General features: G+C 44.7%; 3 long non-coding RNA genes across 6 annotated transcripts; 2 read left to right on the top strand and 1 right to left on the bottom strand.

Moving 5' to 3' along the window:
- Positions 1 to 366: 366 nt before the first annotated feature.
- LOC125746794 (uncharacterized) lies at positions 367 to 9,604 on the bottom strand. Of its 3 annotated transcripts, none has more exons than XR_007399061.1 (3): positions 9,425 to 9,604; positions 7,446 to 7,612; positions 367 to 1,003 (listed from the first exon to the last, which is right to left on the bottom strand). It is a non-coding gene; the product is annotated as an uncharacterized LOC125746794 (long non-coding RNA). The 3 variants fall into 3 exon arrangements; XR_007399063.1 differs by lacking the exon at positions 9,425 to 9,604 and adding an exon at positions 9,032 to 9,160; XR_007399062.1 differs by lacking the exon at positions 367 to 1,003 and adding an exon at positions 4,451 to 4,594 and having other exon boundaries at positions 7,412 to 7,612; positions 9,425 to 9,545.
- LOC125746795 (uncharacterized) lies at positions 1,173 to 19,095 on the top strand. Its single transcript, XR_007399064.1, has 3 exons — positions 1,173 to 1,220; positions 17,618 to 18,140; positions 18,413 to 19,095. It is a non-coding gene; the product is annotated as an uncharacterized LOC125746795 (long non-coding RNA).
- On the top strand, positions 9,092 to 11,402 carry LOC125746793 (uncharacterized). 2 transcript variants are annotated; one of them, XR_007399059.1, is made up of 4 exons: positions 9,194 to 9,301; positions 9,484 to 9,612; positions 9,951 to 10,044; positions 10,678 to 11,402. It is a non-coding gene; the product is annotated as an uncharacterized LOC125746793 (long non-coding RNA). The 2 variants fall into 2 exon arrangements; XR_007399060.1 differs by lacking the exons at positions 9,194 to 9,301; positions 9,484 to 9,612 and adding an exon at positions 9,092 to 9,159.
- Positions 19,096 to 20,720: the final 1,625 nt, after the last annotated feature.

Here is a 20,720-nt window from a genome sequence, read left to right on the forward strand (position 1 = left end):
TCTTAATTATGGTCAGGCATAGCGATACCTTGAAAGCGCAAATGCACTCATATTAGTGTTATTGAAAATGTCCCTATATTCTCTAAAACTGACATGCGGCCATTTTAACGTCAGCCCCAGAATCCCATGCCAGCGGCGTTCAATTCCAGTCACTCTCATTCGCCCTTGTTGGCTGGGCTCCGTCCCGAAATAATCAGTGAAATGACCAGTGCATATAAATAAATGCATTTGGACTACAGTACTTACGGCCACTTTGTATGTCTGTATCGGCTCAGGCTTACGCTGGGAGAGGTCAAAACCGCATGGTCAGAATCAAAAGTGATGATGAATGCTTTCCCGCCGAGAGCCGGACGGAATGTCCTTGGATTTAATCAAAACTATTTGTTTTTAGGCGGGCCTTGCCGTTGTCTCTTTTGCTCTTGTCCACTGATAGCCTGACATTAATGACATCGTAAATCATGTGAAGTGCCGCTGCGGGTTTGGTAACTTTGGGACTGGCTGATATGGCTGTTCATCTCAGGAATGCCAGATAAAGGTCACGTTAGATCGCGGCGTGCGGGCGGCAATGTCGGCAGGATCGCCGCGAAATCTACACGTACTGCTGCCATATAAAGTAACACCACCGAGAACATTCGGATCAAAACATTAACGTGAGAATTAACAATTGCTGTTTAACATCTGAATTATCAGGCAGTAATGATGCTGTCTGTTTTTGGTCTTTCCGGGATTTTCCTCGTTACTCCAGAGTGTGAAATATCCTCCCCACAAAACAGACTGCAGCCTTTTTCCTGGCATGTGTTTCGTAAACTTTCCTGCTTAGTATGTATGTTGTGTCTTCTTATGAATTTCCAGAAATCCTCAGAGGATATTTTGTAGCATTTCATAGAAGCAATCCTTTTACAATAGAGTTCAAACATACCACCCCATCGTTTCTCATCTGTTTTATTGCCTGAACTTGTCCGTCTTGTACACTGTATTTGTACGTCGCTTTGGATCAGTTCATCTGTAAATTGAGAAAATGTGACATGTAAGTTAGACAGCTGTAGAGGATCAGTACAGTGCACAGTACTTTGTACTGTATCATCCATTCATCTATCTGTATCTTCCATCCATCCATCCATCCATCCATCCATCCATCCATCTTCCTACTGCTAGAAGGTCAGTGGCGGAACAGGACACCAGATGGGGGAGACCCTGGACAGAACGCCAGCTCATCGCAGGTAACAGAGATATGTACCATTAATGTTTTTTTTATTTGAGTGCATAATATGTCTGTTGTTGATTTGTTAACCTTGGACATTGTGCGTGTCAGCTTCCTGTGTGCTACCAGTAGGGGGCGGTGTGCGGCTCAGTGGGTCAGGATGCTGTGCCTGTAATCGGAAGGTCACCAGTTCAAATCCCAGGGTCGGCAAAGTGATGCCAGCATTGGGCCCTTGAGCTCGGCCCTTAACCCCAATTACCCCAGGGACTGACTGACCCCGCTTTAACAAAAAAAACTAAAGCATCTGCTAAATACATAAAACTGTAAACTCCTCAGCCTCTTTGTCACGTTACTATCCAGTCCTGGCTAAACATTTCAACTTGAAGAGCCTCACAAATGCAGCCATCATTGACCTAAGATCAAGAGTAGTGTGTTTGTAGGTGTGTATTCGTGTTAGAGGTGATTTAAGCTGTTTATTTCTGCCGTGACGGGCGTGTAAATCAGCCTCGGCTGAGTGTCGCTGTTATTCATGTGACATAAATATAATTACTCCGCCTATGAACGCGTGTTGTACACGGCCGTGTATTTATCTGTCCTAATGGAAAGCTCATAAAGAAAAATGTATCATAAGCAGAGATATGGAAGTGAGGTATTCATCTGGAGGCTCTATGGCCTAATGGCAGCTATAATTTAAAGTGTCGCCTGCTTCTCCTTATTCAATCAGGGCCCCCCGTCAGCTCCCTTTATATTCCGGGTTCGATCGGGACCCGAAGGCCATCAAGAGGTCCGAGACGATGAATACTCGTATTAATCCCCTGATTTCCATTTAAAATGCGGAATCGACTTGATTAAGCTTTGATGCTGAATAATTATATGGCAAACATGGGGGGGGGGTGTAGGAAGATTGCAGATTGGGCCTTTGGGAAATGCCTTTTTGGGGTGGCGGGGGTCAAAGGGAAGCATTGGCCATGACTGAGATGATGAATCCTTCAGCTTTTCGCTTATGCAATTAACAAGCCACACTCCTATTAATTTGTGGCCCCCTGAGAGGTGAGTGGTCAGATATGGCAGGGCCATTGGTCAGAGGTCTGGGTCAGAGGTCGAGCCGGGAGTGGCAGCTCTAGTCAAATGGGGAAACTAGCCAAATCCGGATTGAACTGGATGCTCATATATATATATATATATATATATATATATATATATATATATATATATATATACACATACACACACACAATGTATATATGTATGTGTGTGTGAGTATGTGTGTATATATATGTATATGTATATATATATATATATATATATAGTCAACTTGTCAAGTTTGTGTAACCTATTCGATAACTTTAAAGTTTATATATTAAGTTTAGACAATGTTTTGATTGTTAGACATATTTTGTTCATATCACAGTGAAAGCAATCAATAATCAATTTTAAAAACTCTTAAATTCAACCCATTATATGCTACTGTGATATGACCTTTGAAACAATATGGACTTAAACATGCCTGGCCTGACTGTCATCACATTTATTTGAATCTGTTGTTTTTGCTCCATGTAATTAATCTAAGCAGCTGTTAAATGTATTACTGTGAAGGTCTGGATGTCGATCTCCCCTAGTCCCTTCCACTATAGCATTGGAAAGCGCCGTAACAGATCAGATGGGCTTAATGACTTCTACATGCAAGGAGCTGCTTAATGTTCTGAAGCCTTAAGACAGCATTATGATTCCATGCTTTAGCTTTCCGTCTCACTTTGATCTGCAGCTATTTACCGAAAGTCGAGCTTCCCTGTGACTTTATATTCACAAGCTATTGCTCGTAAAATCCGGAACCTTCAAGCACAGTGATATTCACAACGATATTCAGTGCTTCAGGAAGATCTCCCTTGGTTTTTTAACATTTACACCCTTTTACAAATTAATTGAAACAAGGTAGGACTGGGTTAGAGCTGGGTGGATGGACAGAGGAGGCACTGTGCCCACAGACTGGCAGGCCTGCTCGGGTGGGGTTAGGGCTGAGTTGATGGACACAGGAGGCACTGTGCCCACAGACTCGCAGGCCTGCTTGGGTAGGGTTAGAGCTAGGTGGATGGAGAGAGGAGGCACTGTGCTCACAGATTGGCAGGCCTGCTCGGGTGGGGTTAGAGCTAGGTGGATGGAGAGAGGAGGCACTGTGCTCAGATTGGCAGGCCTGCTCGGGTGGGGTTAGAGCTAGGTGGATGGAGAGAGGAGGCACTGTGCTCACAGATTGGCAGGCCTGATTGGGTAGGGTTAGAGCTGGGTGGATGGACAGAGGAGGCACTGTGCCCACAGACTGGCAGGCCTGATTGGGTAGGGTTAGAGCTAGGTGGATGGAGAGAGGAGGCACTGTGCTCACAGAATGGCAGGCCTGCTCGGGTGGGGTTAGAGCTAGGTGGATGGAGAGAAGAGGCACTGTGCCCACAGACTGGCAGGCCTGCTCGGCTGGGGTTAGAGCTGAGTGGATGGACAGAGGAGGCACTGTGCCCACAGACTGGCAGGCCTGCTCGGGGGGGGTTAGAGCTGAGTGGATGGACAGAGGAGGCACTGTGCCCACAGACTGGCAGGCCTGCTCGGGTGGGGTTAGAGCTAGGTGGATGGAGAGAGGAGGCACTGTGCCCACAGACTGGCAGGCCTGTTCAGGTCGGGTTAGAGCTAGGTGGATGGAGAGAAGAGGCACTGTGCCCAGAGACTGGCAGGCCTGCTCGGGTCGGGTTAGAGCTAGGTGGATGGAGAGAAGAGGCACTGTGCCCAGAGACTGGCAGGCCTGCTCAGGTTGGGTTAGAGCTAGGTGGATGGAGAGAAGAGGCACTGTGCCCACAGACTGGCAGGCCTGCTCAGGTCGGGTTAGAGCTAGGTGGATGGAGAGAAGAGGCACTGTGCCCAGAGACTGGCAGGCCTGCTCGGGTTATGGTTAGAGCTGGGTGGTATGACTGTGAATCCATGTATGTTTCCAGTGAATGGTCTGAGAATGCTTCCCATGTTTCTGTGGCATTTCCTTCAGGTTTTCTGGTTTCCCCCACAGTCCAATAACATGCTAAGTTTAACTGGAGTACAAATTCCCCACAGGCATGAATGCTGTGCGTTTCCTGCAACGGATTGGCACCCCATCCTGGGTTATTCCCGTACAATTTTTATCAGTCCACAAGATCCTAAATTTGGACCCAATGCGATAAGTATAAATTAATGTGACTGTGACGTCTGTCTTAACTGTGGTCAGTCTATCTATGTTGCAATTCATTTGCATAAGAGTGTACGTATGAAAAGGGTGATCCATTCATATTCAAAGCAGAATCTGTGGTACAGGGCGATCCTGCAGCCTTTCACAAGAAGAGCAGGGTGACAGTCTGACGATGCTCAGGAGAGGATGGTAGCCTGTCGAAGACACACACATGCACCCAACACATAGTTACACTCAGAGAGGTGTAGGACACCGGTGTGTGACTGTCAGAGGAAAGTGGAGTGCTCTAACGAAAGGCGCTCCAACACAGCACCAGTAATGGAGAATTTATTAGTGCAATTAGTTGGGCAGTCAACATTCACGACTGGGAAGGTGACAGCGAGAGCTTCTAAGAGAAGGAGTGGCCTCAGGGTTAATGTGCTACAAAATTGCAAAAAGAGCTGTCAAAACTAACATGGTTTGGGAGCCGCCCACGTCCCGACAGGGATACCATCTCTTTCATGTCGGGGCAAAAGTACTCCCACATGTTTGGCCGTTCCCTTAATACTCCAGGGGACATATTTCATGTCAGCGCTGCACAACTTCAAAACATTTCCATGCTCAACTTCTTTGGTGTGTGTGTGTGTGTGTGTGGAGGGGGGGAGAGTCACAGTCAGCATTTACTGTCATTACTAAAACACAGGTTCGATTTGACTGACCTCCCTGATTATCCGAATATTTAAATCTGTCACAGTACAGCTAACAAAAAGCCAGGTATAACTTTTAGTCTTTTCCCTCCTTGTCTGTGGTTCCATTAAGGCATTCCTGCTAGGTTGGATCACATGTGTGGGCTCTTAGCGATGTAGCTATTTATATCGTCGTTCATGTCGTAACATTGCCGGGGAGGATGTGCCATGTGTATAATACTCATTTTGCACGAGTATTACGTGGCGTTTGGGAGCGTAGGCGCCATTAAGCAGCCTCCGTTTACCTTTAGGAACCCTCGTGATCCAGGTAGCGAGACGTTCGAACAGCTCAGAAGGTCTGGATGCTCCTCTTACATACTAATGCTGATTCATGGATTTGACGGATGTCAGCGTTGGGTGGCCCCTCCCTTTCTGACAGAGCTGCGTGGTCTGCCCACCCCATCTCACCCTTCCTGCAGAAGTTTTGACGTGCTAGATGTTGATGCTTCTCTACAATGGCGGTGTGGGGCTGGGGGTCATCCTCACAGAGGGTAATAGGGGCTTAAGCCTGGCTCAGCAAGCTTATGCAGATGCAATGACCTTGCTTTCCGAGGTCAAATAGCAGCTTTGCATCCATCACCCCTCACCTGTATCCTCCTCCCCTTTATCCACTAACCCTCACCCTGATCAAAAGTCCGCCTGCTATATAAAGCGATGTGCATTTAATCTGCTTACGGGGGATATCTGAGGACAGCCTTAGCAGAAGTGAAAGCAGCACAGGTTGGTGTTTACATGATGCTGGGGATTGTCTCAGTGTCTGGTGTGTGTGTGGATCAGAAGTACAGTAAATTACATTGTGGGGACTAAATGTGCCCACAATATGACAAAAAACCTGTTATTTTTATTTAGTGGTCAGTGTTGATACACCACAGCACAACGAAATGCGTCCTCTGCATTTATCCCATATGTGACGTTGTGGCATAGCGGGGGCAGCTAATTCAGCGCCCGGGGGGCAGGGCTTGGGGGCGGCACCTTGCTCAGGGAACCTCAGTGGTCTCTTGCTGGTCAGGGATTCAAACCGGCGATCTTTCAATTACAAGTGCGCTTCCCTAACCATCAAGCCACTGCTGCCCTCATTTTCACATTGTGGGGACCGTTTTTGGGGGAGCCACATCTGTGACTGTAATTAAAAAAATAAAAATGTCTTGTATTTTGTTTAAGGTTAAGGTCATCATCATTGGGAACAGAACTATACTCATAGAAATGAATGGATGGTCCCCACAAAGTTATGAATACAAACGTGTGTGTATGTTTGTAGAAAGGCGTTGGGCCAGACATCAAAGTGCGGGTTCAGCTTCCAAAGAATGCACAGTTATCTAATAATTGGGTGAGGTGTGTGTATGTCATATTATAATACTAAATTACATTGACAATACACAACACATTATTATTATTATTATCCATCCATCCATCCATTTTCCAAACCGCTTATCCTACTGGCTTGTGGGGAATCCAGAGCCTATCCCGGAATCAATGGGCATGAGGCAGGGAACAACCCAGGGTGGGGGGCCAGCCCATCTCAGATTATTATTATTATTATTTGGGACTATTAGGAGCCATGGAAAAGATATGAATTCCTATAGATCATTTAAGCCACATTCCTGCAGACTGTCCTGTCCATACAGATGAGTACTTGGATAAAATAGAAAGTTCTGTTTACTGTTTCTATAGCAGCATCTGGAAATAAACAGTGTGATTGAGTGGGGGGGGCAGGGAGGGGCCCTGAGGCAGGGTGTAGAGGGAGTCATTGTCTACAGGAACACCCCCCCCCACCCGAATTCACGGCCCCCCTGCTGGGGAATTAGCACCACGCTATTCAAATCACACCTGACAACGCCAACCATCATTTGGTGGGGGGGGGGGGGGTGTTCTGTGTTTTTAATCACTTTTAGAAAAGCACTTAAAACTCTGAGAAAGATTATCTTTTTGCTTGTCCTTCAAAACTGAACTCAAAATGATTTTTTAAAAAAATTATATATATATATATATATATATATTTAAATTGTCTTCAATCGCCTTTCTTTGGAACGTCAGGAACTTGTGAGCTGGATAATTTCTCAGCAGGGCTTCCTGTATCCTTTCAGGCCACATTATTCTAGAACATCCTTGTTTAATTACTTAAGTAATAGTATTTTTAAAGTATTTCCAACATTAAAAAAAGAGAGTACAAAAAAAAAGGTTTGCCCTGGTAAATTTTGTCTTGTATTGAATAAATGTATATTTAACATTCTCTTTCGGGGGAACGTATCTGTAAAAATAGTATAGGTAATTAACTGGTAATTATACCAATTAAGCAGTGGGAACGGATCGCAGTGAAAACCTGTGGATGCAAGTTCCATCGGGAACCGGGACTGGCAGATCTGCTCTCATGGTTCGCTTGATGTACTTCCACCTGGACCTCCCGGGATCTCGTCAGTCCTGCGCGGTGGCTGTACTTTAGGCTGGACGGATCCCAGGATCACAGGACAGCGCCTCCTACTGGCTGGCCTGAAATTAAATAATCCTGCATCTTCTTTGAGGCACTCACACACATAAATACAGACAAATCAGAGTGAAACTTGGGCCCAAGCGTAGGGCCAGGTCATTAATCTAGCAGCCCAGGAGCTTGTCAGCGGGCCTTAAAGGCTTTGTTTATGGGCCCAGTCGATGTGACTATTCTACTGAGGCTGAAACAAACAACCTTCTGATCACACAGAACCCTAACCCACACACTGCTCCCAAAATGCAGGTCGATATCCACTTGGTTTTGAACCGAGGCCCTTTCACATATTGGGTTCACATGACAACCACTATACCATGGAAACTATAACCTTTATGGTTGGTTCCTTCAGATGTCATGCTCAGGAATGACAAGATTGACCTCCAAAACAAGGGGCTAAAGGCTAAAAAGGCTACCGCCCAAGCACAGGTCAGACAAGGGAGAAAAGCATACATAGATAAGCAATAACAGTACAGCATTAACCCTCTATTGCTCCAGGGACCGGCTGACTCTACTTTCTCAAAAAAGTTGCTGTGGATAAAGCATCTGCAAAATAAATGTGAAGTAAATAATAATCCTTATAATCCTTATAAGACCTTATAATCTTAATTCCGCATGGAGTGACTGCTTCACACCTGGCGGATGTTTGAGGAGGGAAGGTAACTGCTTTACATTACAAGGGCGTTACATTGCTGGGTTTTGGGTTCGAGTTCTGCCTGTGTGTCTGCAGATTGCATGTCCTCCCATGAATGGGTTTCCTCCAGCAATTTAGAGACAAACAGCAAGGTGAAGAGGTGTCACTCAATTCCCCTTAGTGTGTGTGAGTGTGTGCCCTGGACTGGCATCGCATTCTAGCTGTCCCGGTCTTGTGCCCTGTGTCATATTGGCATCGCAGGCCTTGTGTTCTGTGATGGACTGGCATTAATTAATAATGCCAAAATTAATAAGGAATTATGGAAGCTGGATGGATAACAACCAAATTTTATACACATTACTTTTTTGCTTTTTGTTTTATTTTACTGGGATTTGTGCAAAGGCAAACTTCTGGAAAAGAGGGCTATTTGCCCCAGGAGATAAAAATGAGAATGTTTAAAAGTACTTATGGTTCAAAAAGAGAACCAGTAGCAGAACGACGCAAGTTAGCTGTGGCCCTGGCAGCTTGCAAATAACCGCTGACTGTTGCTCATTGGCTCACAGAGAGAATATTAGCAGCTCTGATTAGCCATAACAGTTTGGTTCACCGGCACTGAATTAAATGCTGCCTCTGTGCCAAGAGTCATAACTGACATCAACTTACATCGTCCTGTCTTCTGAAAGGGGATTAATTATATATATATATTTAACTACATTAAACTCAAGTCATTGCAGGCAATTAAATTCAGGTGTGTACAAAATGGTCAAGTTGTCAGCCCCCCCACAACACTTACTGCCAATCTTTTGTTCCGTTATAAAATGCATCTACTCTGGAAATAAAAATCTTTTTTTGCAAGCATTTTGTCAGGAGAATGAGGTGAAAGCCTGGTTTTCTTGCCCCGAGCCTGAGACACCGTGCATAGTGAGTAACGTCTTTTAAATATTTAAACTGACAATTTAAAAGCTGAACACAGGAGCGTTCCTGCTTAATGTGAAAAGCGACGTGTGTCGGAAACATTTCCGCACTTGTGGCAGTTCATCGCGCTTCAGGCAATTTGAGTCAGGTAACTGAAGTTTTAACGTTAAAAGGCTTTTTTTCCCCTCCTGTTTCTCACAAGCAGAGTAAAGCATTCTGGGAATAATGAGACGGCTTTTCAAAATGCAGATAGATCTTAATACGCCTTTACCTGATAATGCTGACAGATGAATGAAAGTCGCTGAAGAAAAAAGTGGATTGTGCTTGCAGGAGACGGGAACAACAGACAAAAGACAACAGAAGAATCATGACAACTAGATCCTTCACCTGTGTTCTGACGTACTGACATCAGTCTACATTTGAATATCAGCTGCAGGACCTAGCAGTGTTTCTAAATAAGTACACTAACGAGAATATAAATTATTATTGCATTTGATCAATCAATCAATCATAAACTAAAAATTCCTTGTGACTAGCCAGTACAAAACTTATTTCCTGCTTTAATTCTTCAGGGGATCTGCTCCCAAGCTTGGCTGCATAGAGTTATTAATATTTTAAATTATTGACTGTAATTAAGGCACTCAGCCTCTTTTCTGAAAATCCTGAATGAGCGATGAGAAAATGCTTCTTGTTCTTAGTTTTTGGGGGAAATGTTAGGGCATAAACGCATTTGATAAAAACATTCGCATAAAAATGAGTAAACAGAATGGCTTATGTAAAACGTGGCTTTTATGTAGGACACGGAGGAACAGGAAGACGCGGATGCCTGATACCCATGATCACAGCAGTGCTGGATCCCTGTACCCAGCCGGCAAACCCTGGAGCAGGCAGGTCTGAGACGAGATCCTCCGTACACGCCGTCCCATTAAGGGTGTGGGATTTCCCCAAAGCGTGTGAACTAGAAGCAGACTCTCTTCCGATGGTGGGAATAGTGGTTTGGAGCAGATGGGTGGGGATGGGGTTCGTCATGGGAGCACAATTAAAAAATACTAATAATAAAAACAACATCGAAGGCTAAGCAGAACATTAATGGATTCCATGTGTGTTATCAAGATCGGGAAATAATTACGTTTAACCAAGTAATGTCCGTACTTCTTCAGTAGTGAAGTAGTGAACCTTTTCTCAAGTGCGAGGAGTTTTATGGAGTTTTTCTGCATTTCATATTAGTGCCTCGGATTAAAAGTCCCAGTCAAGAAAGGGAAGGAAATAAAATTTGGGTCAAGTGACATTGATATGCAGTCATGTTATTAGCATTAGATGCTATAAAAGCAAATGACTATGCCTAATTGTGTGCTTGTTCTTATTAATTAGTCCGACTTGAGTTAGTATTTAAATTAAGGGAACAAAAGAGAACAGGTACAATAGTGGGAAGCGAAAACAGAAACTATAATTAAGATGCTAAATAAATCCAATTAAATCTGAAATAGTATTGTTACAATAAGGCGTGCCTCTTGCCGTTGATAGGCATTGGTGGGACGGCAAGCTAAACCTCGTTATATGAAGAAGGGAGGAAGAATCAGGATGAATGGTTTTAACAAACGGTGGAGAGGACCTCGATCGAGAGGGTGCCACTTCTGCATCAGCTCATAAGGGAATGAGCACCAGGGCTGGTAGACCTGCGGAATGGGTCTGAGGTCCGGGGTCCAGGTCAAGTGACCAAACCGGCTCATCGGCTGACTGTGGTCTCGCTCTTGTGCACCCTAACCCTCCAGCCCTCCCCACAGCCGTTATGTTTTTGTTGTTGTTCTTCACTTATCTGTTACTGTTCTTTGTCAACTAGCTGACAACCTAAAGTTTTTACGGGAACTGGACACAAATGCGGGCTATGGAAATTCTCATCAGTCTACAGTAATATGCTGCATTTTACAACATTTATAAAAAAAAAAAACAAAATGCGTAAAACTAACATTTCAGGTCTATGCCTCAGCTTTTTATCGCTGCTGTGTTTAATATTGTGATGAATTTGTGTTTCTGGTCCTTGCCTCAGTTTTATTTTATAAGCACGTGTGACTTTGTTTACTTCAGTGTCCATGTCTGGTACTATAATAACGTATCGCTGTGGACGATCTCTAATCGCGTTTTTGCCTAACTTTCCTGAATGTGACGCCCCTCCTCCCTGACAGGTGGATGAAGATCAGCTCGGTGAGTGTAAGACTCTCGATCTGATCGCTGCCACAGGAAAACGTGAATGTGACACATTTTATTCATGTTCAGCCTAAATTCAACTTGTTGTTATTCCTGTGGAAAAACAAATCAACAAACAGCTGTCAATATGGACTCGTCTTGCTGACTGTCCCTGTGGGCAGTATTGTGTCCCAGCCGCTGCCTGAAATATCACCCCCCCTCCATTTTTCCGTATGTTAACATATTCGTTCTCCAACTGTTAATAATACATGGCAACAGCTAGTGCTAAACCTACATCCATCCATCTTTTTACCGCTGATCCTGGTCAGGGTAAACAGTTTAGTTGAAATTTTAAAAAGAAACGTTAAGGCAAAGTGAGTGAACTAAACAAAAAACCTATCTGAAGTTTGATCTAGAAGGTCTATTGTAACCCCCTTGGAGACATATCAAGTACGAAATGCTCATTAAGTCCCGCAGGCCTGTAAGAAAATATGCGACAGGCGCAGAGCTGTAGGTTCATCGCTGACCTTTCTTTGGTTTTAATCACGGCGACTCCTGACAGCTTAATAAGTCCAGAGTGCTGGATGGCGGCCTAACTTAATAAGGCCCCACAGCTCAGCGTCGGCCACCTACGATTGCTGCCATAAGTCACTGCACATCTGGTGCCACGTCCTTGGCTGAGAGATATTTTCCATAGCTTTCTCTGGGTTCCGAAATCCTTCATCGCTTTTATTAATACGGGGCGCTGGGGGGTGGGGGCTGTGTGTCACGTTCTTGTGTCGCTCTGGGGCCTGCATTGCTGCTAGGCTGAGGCTCGGCAGCGTTCCCGTGCCGTAGCGCTTAGCTAGCCCTTCACGTTTAAGGCCGATTTATTCCTCTGTTTTGAAACGATGCAGTCGGTAGCCGCGTACCCTATGCTGTTGCCTGACACGTACCTCCACAGAAGTGAAGCTATGGGCTTAGTTATAATGTAGGATATGATGTAGGATACATGCTACCTATAGTGCGGATTTCTTCAGCAATATAAATCGGCATATGGTGGTACACTAATAAAGCCCAGCTGAGGTTTATAAACCCCACGCATATCGACATTTAATCGTCGACAGGCAGAGCTGTGAATAAGTTAGCAGGTTTGAAACTTAAACTTTTCTGGCTTAAATCTATGGGCAGTATCTACGTACGTAACTGGAGCATTTTGGTAAGACCTGAATAAGGGCCTGGATTAGGGTTAGTTGTTAGAATTGCGTTTTGCTCATCAATGAGAAACGGAGAAGGGTCAGATTCACACTTTTCCTACGACTGCGCTGTAATGTTACGGCAAATTGCAATTAATTTAATTTAATAAATGCAAGTTAGTATCAGGAATCAGTCACACCTATTTGATCCTGTGATGAAAAAATATATTATTATGAGAAAATAAGTCTTGCAAGGTGGGATTATATTTTAACTGACCCAAATTATTTCTAGTGATCTTTATATATGTTGCATCAGGATAATGTAAAGAGTCTTTTTTCATCTTTATTATTGTAGACGTGCATATAACTGTACTCATACTCAACCTAATTTCTACTTTATCTTCTTTTGATATCCAACCTGAAATTTCATTTAAATTGTGGTCTTGTCATGGGATTGATATGCAGTCATAGCGGTTGACCATAGAGGAAGTGGAGAGACCAGCCTTAATCTCCCCGACTTCTGGTTATGATTTATTATATCAGTTATGGGTCCAGCTACACACTGTGTCTGGAATGACGAAGTGCCAGGGTATTAATCTCCTGTCACACTGAGAGGACCACAACCATTTGGCATCCACTGAACACACAGAGATTTGTATGACATAATATATGTTACATACAATTTATTACATAATAACACAATAATAATTGTGTAAAAACACACCATCGCACATCTTTAGCAAGCCAGCAGGTCTTAATGTGCAATACCTGCACTGTCTGTTCATGGAAATGTCTAAGCTAAGAATTTCAGAAATTTTTGCGAGGGGATTTTTAAGGCATTTCAGTTGGAGTAAATACAGAGATACATGCTTTTTTTTTTTTTTTTTTTTTTTAAAAAAAAAAAAAAAAAGATTGGATGACAGTGATAGATGCCAATAGGTCACCTGACCTACTGTATATTTATATCATGGAATCATACCATGGGGACTCCAGTTGAACCTTTCAAGATTGCACCGTGAACCAGCTTGTCCCAAAACGTGCTTTGTAACACTTTTTTTTGGGCCTCAGATGGAGAGAATGTGAACGGGGGGTCAGCCAAGGGACAAAGGAGAGGGTACGTCAGCGGCGAAGATTAAGCGCGAATAAATATAGCATCGACAACAGCTACATTAACAGGATTATCAGCCCAGAGAATATATCAAAAATATTGCAAAATGCAAAAGCCAAGAAGGGGAGGGGTGAAGGAAATTATATTAATGGTTACCAGTTGGGACGACTCAGGGTGAATCCAAATGCCTGCTGACAGGGGATGGGGAAGCGGGTGCATCTTCTGCCCTTTGCTTTACCCAGAACTGTGTTACCTGGTGACTTTCATCTGTGTGTGTTTGTCCGCTTGTTTATTGTCAGGTATATTATCATATAGCATCGTTACCCCAAGAATTATCCTCTCAGTCTCCGTTCATTTTTCTCGGTGTGTTTGCCATACTGAAGAAAGGTACTGTATCGATTCAATACATTTATAAATATTTATCCATATTTCATTACTGGTTGATGTCATTTTTCCCATCAGAAGCACAAAAAGATTCTTGCTCCGCTTAAGAATCTATGCTGGTTTGTCACAAAAAAGGGTCGTTCATTCTAATCCCAGAAAGATGACATGCCGTGTGTGTGTTATTAAAATCCTGCAAAGCTATAGTTGGCCTAGCATCCAATCCAGGGTGTACCCCTGCCCTGTGCTGCCTGGGATAGGGTCCAGGCTCCCTGCAAAACGCTACATGGTATTTTTAAGTTTTAACCAATAATAAACAGTGGGTGCCAAACGCTGTTCCGTTTAGCTGATGCACTTGCAAGTTTTCCTGCTCGTCTGAGGAATCTGGGACCTGAGCTAGTGCTATACTAATCATTTGCCCCAGGAGAACGGCTTCCCCCGCAGTATAGAGGTTGTTAGCGGTAGTGAGGCTTACAAGCACCTCCATGCACCGTAGGCCCTCTTAGACCTCCGTCGTATCATAAAATATAACAATCGCAAGCTAACCCAGAGGCCTGTGGCATTATTTATTGTAGGCTTGAGCCTGTGAGCCACAAAGAGCTGAATTTCTCCTCGGATGAATCTCGTGTCTGGTTTTAGCGATGCTAAAACTCCCCCCTGACCGCGCGCGTTAGCCCACTCAATGTCACAGCTCCTTGTGGGAAGGGACAGATTTAGGGATTTAAACAAACAGCCCTTTATTGATATTGATATAGAAGACCTCAGGTGGTCGGCACTATTTTATTTAACTGACAATTCCGGTAAGCGTTCCGACGTCTGAATGAAACCTGATATGCTTAGCAGAGAGGCACTCATTTTGGAGGGGGGGGAGATAAAACGGGTAAGAAATTTGTTTCGAATTATTTATCAGTTGTACATATCTTGTGTCAGCAGTACAATGTATTTAAGAAGACAAATACACAGATATTTCCTTGAAGAATACATGCGGTGAGGGGTGGGGGTGAGGGTGGGGGTGCTGTTTTTCTTGTTCCGCAGCTGTCCCTGTTAACTGCCGCTTTGTGTAGCATCTGGTTAGATGGTACATCTTTAAAGCACTTTCTACTTCATTTAAACCTTGCATATACATGTAAGTTTCACAAGGGCATTTTTTATTAAAAACTTTAAGCCCACATTCCCAGCGGGAATGATATCATCTCTTTGATATGCATTTCCTCAAGGTTTTTCCATCAAAACTTTCCAAGCAGGGAACAGGCCCGTATTCTTTTTTATTTTCCCGTGTGTCCCCCTGCACGCTCCGACAGACTCGCAGCTGCTTATTGTGAGCTTGGCGCTGACTCTCTGAAACCGCGGCTGCCTCGGTCCTCGAACCCCCCCCCGCACGGCTGCGGTCGCACCGCGTCCGCCTTTCACGGGGAGGGGGGGCTGGCCAAGGTCTCGGAAGTTCCGCTGAGAAGCGGTGGGCGCTCTGGTTCACAGACGGAGTCCGCCCCCACCACGATGAGCCAGCAGGCTCGTCTCCGCCGACTCACATCGATCGCTAAGCGGGAAAAACGAAGCAGGAAAACTAACAATTTTTCTGTCATTGCTCTTCTTGGCCAAGTCTTCTTGGCATTGCTGGAGAGGTGTGCACAGGTTAGGACTCAGATCAGAAGGTTGTGGGTTCAAATCCCATGATTTCTCAATTGTATTTTGCCTTCGATAAAAGCGTCTGCCAAATAATCGAACGTAAATCTGAACCTACAGACTCCATTTTCCTTCCACTATTGACAATTAAGCTAGTGAGACAAGCCAGAGTTTTACGGATGATTTGTTGAATGACTACAGATATGTAGTCTATCGGCATCAGACTGGCAGCTGCACTTGACTAAACATGCAAATTATTTGCTAATAGTTAGTTGAATGGGAGTCTGGTAGCCCGGCTGAATGGGGCTATCAGAATAAAGCATAGCCCCATTTTCAACTTATTGCATTGTCTATGGATAAAATAAACCAAAATTTTATGTCCAAGGGAAAACCCAAGATTACTAGCTTGTTTTGGCTTCCATCTTCACCAGGACAATATGCCTTATTGACATGAAGATTCCTCTGCTCTCTGGAAACTAATTGCAAATAATTTCTGCTTCTAGGTAAAATACGAACAGATTTGTATGTCCTGTTCATTAGAGGGTCTTCATTCCTGTCTTGTTACTGAAGGCTTAAAGAAAAATCTAATAAAATGAGATAAATTTGAGACTTATGGTGTCAGGAAATACTAAAATATATATATATTTTTTTAAATCACCCACGCATGCATGATCGTTGGCCCAGGCTGAGATATTTAAAATAAAAACACTGGGTGCTTTTTAACTGAGCGTTTTGTCCAAAACACATGTTCTTGAGAGGAACGGCAGACCCCTGAAGTTCTCAGCCCGTTTTAGCACTCCGAGGTCATGTCTGCCCGCCTGTTTTCCCCGAACGGGAATCATATGCGGAGAGGGAGAGGTCCCATCTTTGTTTTGGCCCCCAGAGCGTATAAGTTTGGCTTTGCACCATGAAACGGCGAAGCTGTGAGATTTCTCTTTGGCAGCCTGGGAAAATAAAAGGTTCCATCTGGCGAGAGGGGCCAGAGGATAGCCTTTGCTGACCTTTGACACAGATTCTGCTTTTAGCATATTTGTACGGATTTATGGGTTGTTGAGGAACAATACCAGGCAACGCTGCGGGATAGCACAGCCCCCAGCGATGGGCAGTGTAATTTGGCTGGACGTGGGAGAGGATATGAAGACATGAACGAGAGCACAAAATGCATCCATGGAACTAGTCGAATTCGTGAAATGCACTATTTGGTGGTCGGTTGCCAGATTTGAGACTTTTTAAACTGCTCTCTTGACCTTTGGGGCAATGATTTAAAGTACTGTGTATGGCAGAAATACATTGTTTTATTGTATATTGTGGCAGTATTGAAAACGCATAGTGGACACTGTTTGTGACCTTTTAAAAGAATAAAGAATAATATATATATGATTAGATGTCGTTTGGGCAATAATGGTAATTAAATGCATATGCATGAATTTAAGCAAATGGGGAGAGTTCATTGTATTCACCAAGTACACAGTCCTGTGAGTTTCCACTATGAGGCAGAATGGCTGCATGTGCGAGTGTCTCTGTAAGTTTCTGGAAGGCGAGAGAATGGCATGACTGGCTAAGACCACGAGGCTGGAGGGGTGGTTTACTGCCTCCCTGTTGCAGAAAGCGAGCAAATCTATCAGATAGCGTTCGTCAGGAATTTGCTGTTAGGCAACCACTGTGAAATAAATACCGTTTAAAATTCACGTCAGTACTGGAGAATATATCGCACATACATGCTGGTAACGCGTAAAGTCATTAAAATCAATTCAGGAATCTTACACACATAACGGCGGGCTGACATTCACACGCCATATTTCCATGTGCATGGGGCATTTGTCCTAACCTTCATCCATTTTTTCCTCCTTCTTTCTTACTCCATTCCCTTCTTTTTTTCTTGTTTTAAGAGGGGGATGGGCGAGTCTATAAGAGGATTCAACCATGAATAGACTTTTGTTTTGCTCGTTCTTTTTTACTCTGGACTGTGTCAATTGGTGGGGATGTCTTTCAGGTCTTCGATCTGCGGGCTGGCTGGGGAGCGAGCGTTCAGCGGCGAGCCGGAATCCAGGCTCGCAAATGTGGCTGAAACGCTGTTGTCCAGGGAACCTAATCGGAGGCGTATTCGAAAGGCCCGTTTTAAAGACACATATTCCCGTGTCAATATGGAAGTATTAGTAGTGTCAGTAACCAAGAACAACATTAAATTCACAGCTGGAAAGTTCGGGTTTAGAAAGTACAAATCCAGACCAAGATTTTGTTTCAACCAACCAGTTGAGTCCTCTGTGACTGTGACCTTTAATCTCAGCTGATTGGTTGAAGCCAAACTTTGGTCCGATTTTTACTTTCTGGAGCTGAACTTTCCACCTCTGATTAAATGTATTTGTGCATATTAGCCTGTTTTAAATATTATGGCATTAATCTGTGCATTTGCTTTTTTCTAACGTCTGCCAGCGGCCCATCATGCCTTGCTTCTCCTGGATCATGACATCGCAGATGCAAATGGACCCAGCCTGTGCCACATTCTGCAGTAGGAGGTGAGGCATCCCAGACATGCGTGGTGCTGTAAACGCCGCGAGCGGCCAATGCGAGCTATGCCAGCGATGCAGAGGCCAGCGGAACGCGCGTCACAGCTTAAAGATAATACGCTGCTTCATTCCAGCGCCCAACAATCTACGCTCTTTGTTCTATTCTTGTGTGGCGAAGTCAAAAAGTCAGAAGTTCGGGTGCAGCAAGAGCTGCATTTATTATAATTAATATTTGTTCTTCTTCAACTTTTTCATTTTTTTATTGGGATGAAATGATTCAGTTTGACCGCAGAGTCGTCCGGCTGGTGTTCCAGAAAGTTCCTGGTCAAGTGTGGGTCAAACAATTCAACAGGCGGTGAATAAGTCCAGGTGAGCAGGGAAGTGCTGCAGACTACCCTAATTACTGCAGAAATGAGAAAAGGAGGTTACATTTATTTATTGAAACATTTATACAGTACATTTATCAGGCTATTTCTTAATTGTTCTGTGTGGTTTTCTTCTAGTTCCCTCTCACAGGACAAAAATATGCATTTAAGTGAATTTATGCCTTTAAGTTGGCCTTAGTGTGTCACATTTTGCGTGTGCTGTACAATAGACAGACCCCATCCAGGGCATCCCTGCCGTGCGCCTGGGCTTCCCAGATGGGCTCCAGGCTCCCCTCACATGGTACTGGATACACGGTTTTCTGTAGCATAGATGAATAGAGGGATGTATGTATTTTTATCAGCATTTTTTGTGTTCAGCCCAGCACTTAACACGCCTACTATGGGTCAGACGCTCAGTAGGGTACGAGGTCCCTAAGGGTATATGCTCCACCAACTTAACCCATGACCGGTAGTCCATGACAGTGTTGGATCGCGTCAGCTGCCCAATTCCAGACCATAACCACAGTCAAACGCTCACCTCTCCCCCCTCGGCACATTCCACCTGTAATTATATTGTTTGCTCAAGCGTGACCCTAAATTAACGCCATGGCTGCCGTTGACGGAAAGCATTCTTGTCGCCATGGTTATCATAATTAATAATTCAATCTTGTTCCTTCCCCTGGCACGACATGGCCGCACGCGTCACCGTCAGCCGGGCGCGTCCGTGAGCCCCCATCCCGCGTCGAACCGCGGCTCCGACCTTTCGGCTCGCCTTGCCAGGCGTGCAGCTTTGCCGGCTCAGCCCTGTCACGCTCACGCCCGGCCCCTCTCCGCCACCGCATGCTTGACAGACTCGCTCAATAATTTAACACGGTACGGTTTGCCACTTATTAGACATGATGCCTGCACACGAGCCAGATTCGCCGGGTCTGAATCGATGTGACTGCGGACCAAAATATAACAGCCAGGGAGCGAAACGCAAAGACCGAGAATAGATCCGCGTTTGTCTGAAGGCATCTCATCCCCACCTGCCGACCATCCCAAGCCTACGAAATGCTAACGATGTTTAAGCCAGGGCATGCGAGGCATGCATTTCTCTGTGCCTGCTCTTACTGCGGCTGTTTTATTCTTATAAGGCATCAAAACTATCATTTTATACCAGTTATGTCTGCAGATAGTGGAGCTCAATAACTTCATACATCCATAGGCTATATTGGCAATTTGAAAACCAGCTACTGGATTTCAGTCTTTTTTTCAACATAAGGCTAGGCTAGGCTATGTTCGTTAGGTTAGGTGTACCAAAATGCATTTTCACCTTACGATATTTTCACCTTACGATAGGTTTATCGTAATGTAACCCCATCGTAACCCGGGGAGAGGCGGTATGTTCACACTTAGCACTGTGCATTAGCTGGTAGCACTAATGCCTCACATCTCCCAGAGTTCAAATGGGCTTCTGTTTGCGGACTTTGCATGTTCTCCTTGTGTCACAAGGGTTTTCTTGGGGGTACTCTGGTTTCCTCCCACAGCCTAAAGACATGCAGATAAGCTAATTAGCATCTCTAAATTGTCAGTAGTGTCTGATTGTGTGTGTGTGTGTGTGGGTGCCCTGCAATGGACTGGCATCTGTCCAGGGTGCCCCCTGCCTTGTGCTGTCTGAGATGGCCCCCCTTTGAACCTGACCAGGATAACCAGTTGGAGGTTGGATGGATATTCAAGCTTAAAGATAAAATGTCAGCAAATGTTATAACTCTTACAGTATTTGCTTGTGCAATTAAGCCATTTGAGGCACTAGTATTCTTACTGTTGTTGCCCTGCAATGGGCTGGCCCCCCATCCTGGGTTGTTCCCTGCCTCGTGCCCATAGCTTCCGGGATAGGCTCCGGACCCCCTGCGACCCAGAAGGATAAGCGGTTTGGATAATGGATGGATGGATTACTGTTGTTTGTTCTTTGGTCACATGATCAGGACAGACAGACTTACCAACAATCAGCATCCGCAGACCTTGATGCGATCAGCCTCCCTGCATTATGCAGTTTGATTCCCCAGAATGCGTCGCCTGAGAATGTGGCTGGGCGTGTGACGTCAATGGCACTTTTCGTGGGCCGCCGGACTCCCCCTGGTCATCCAGATGAGTCACGCACAGTTCCTGCCCTCGTATGAGCTAATCTAGGCTGGTGGCAGAAGACAGGAACGTGGTGTGGGAAAAGAGGCAGAAATGTTTG

Source organism: Brienomyrus brachyistius, chromosome 7 (genome assembly GCF_023856365.1).
Source record: "Brienomyrus brachyistius isolate T26 chromosome 7, BBRACH_0.4, whole genome shotgun sequence".
NCBI lineage: Eukaryota > Metazoa > Chordata > Actinopteri > Osteoglossiformes > Mormyridae > Brienomyrus > Brienomyrus brachyistius.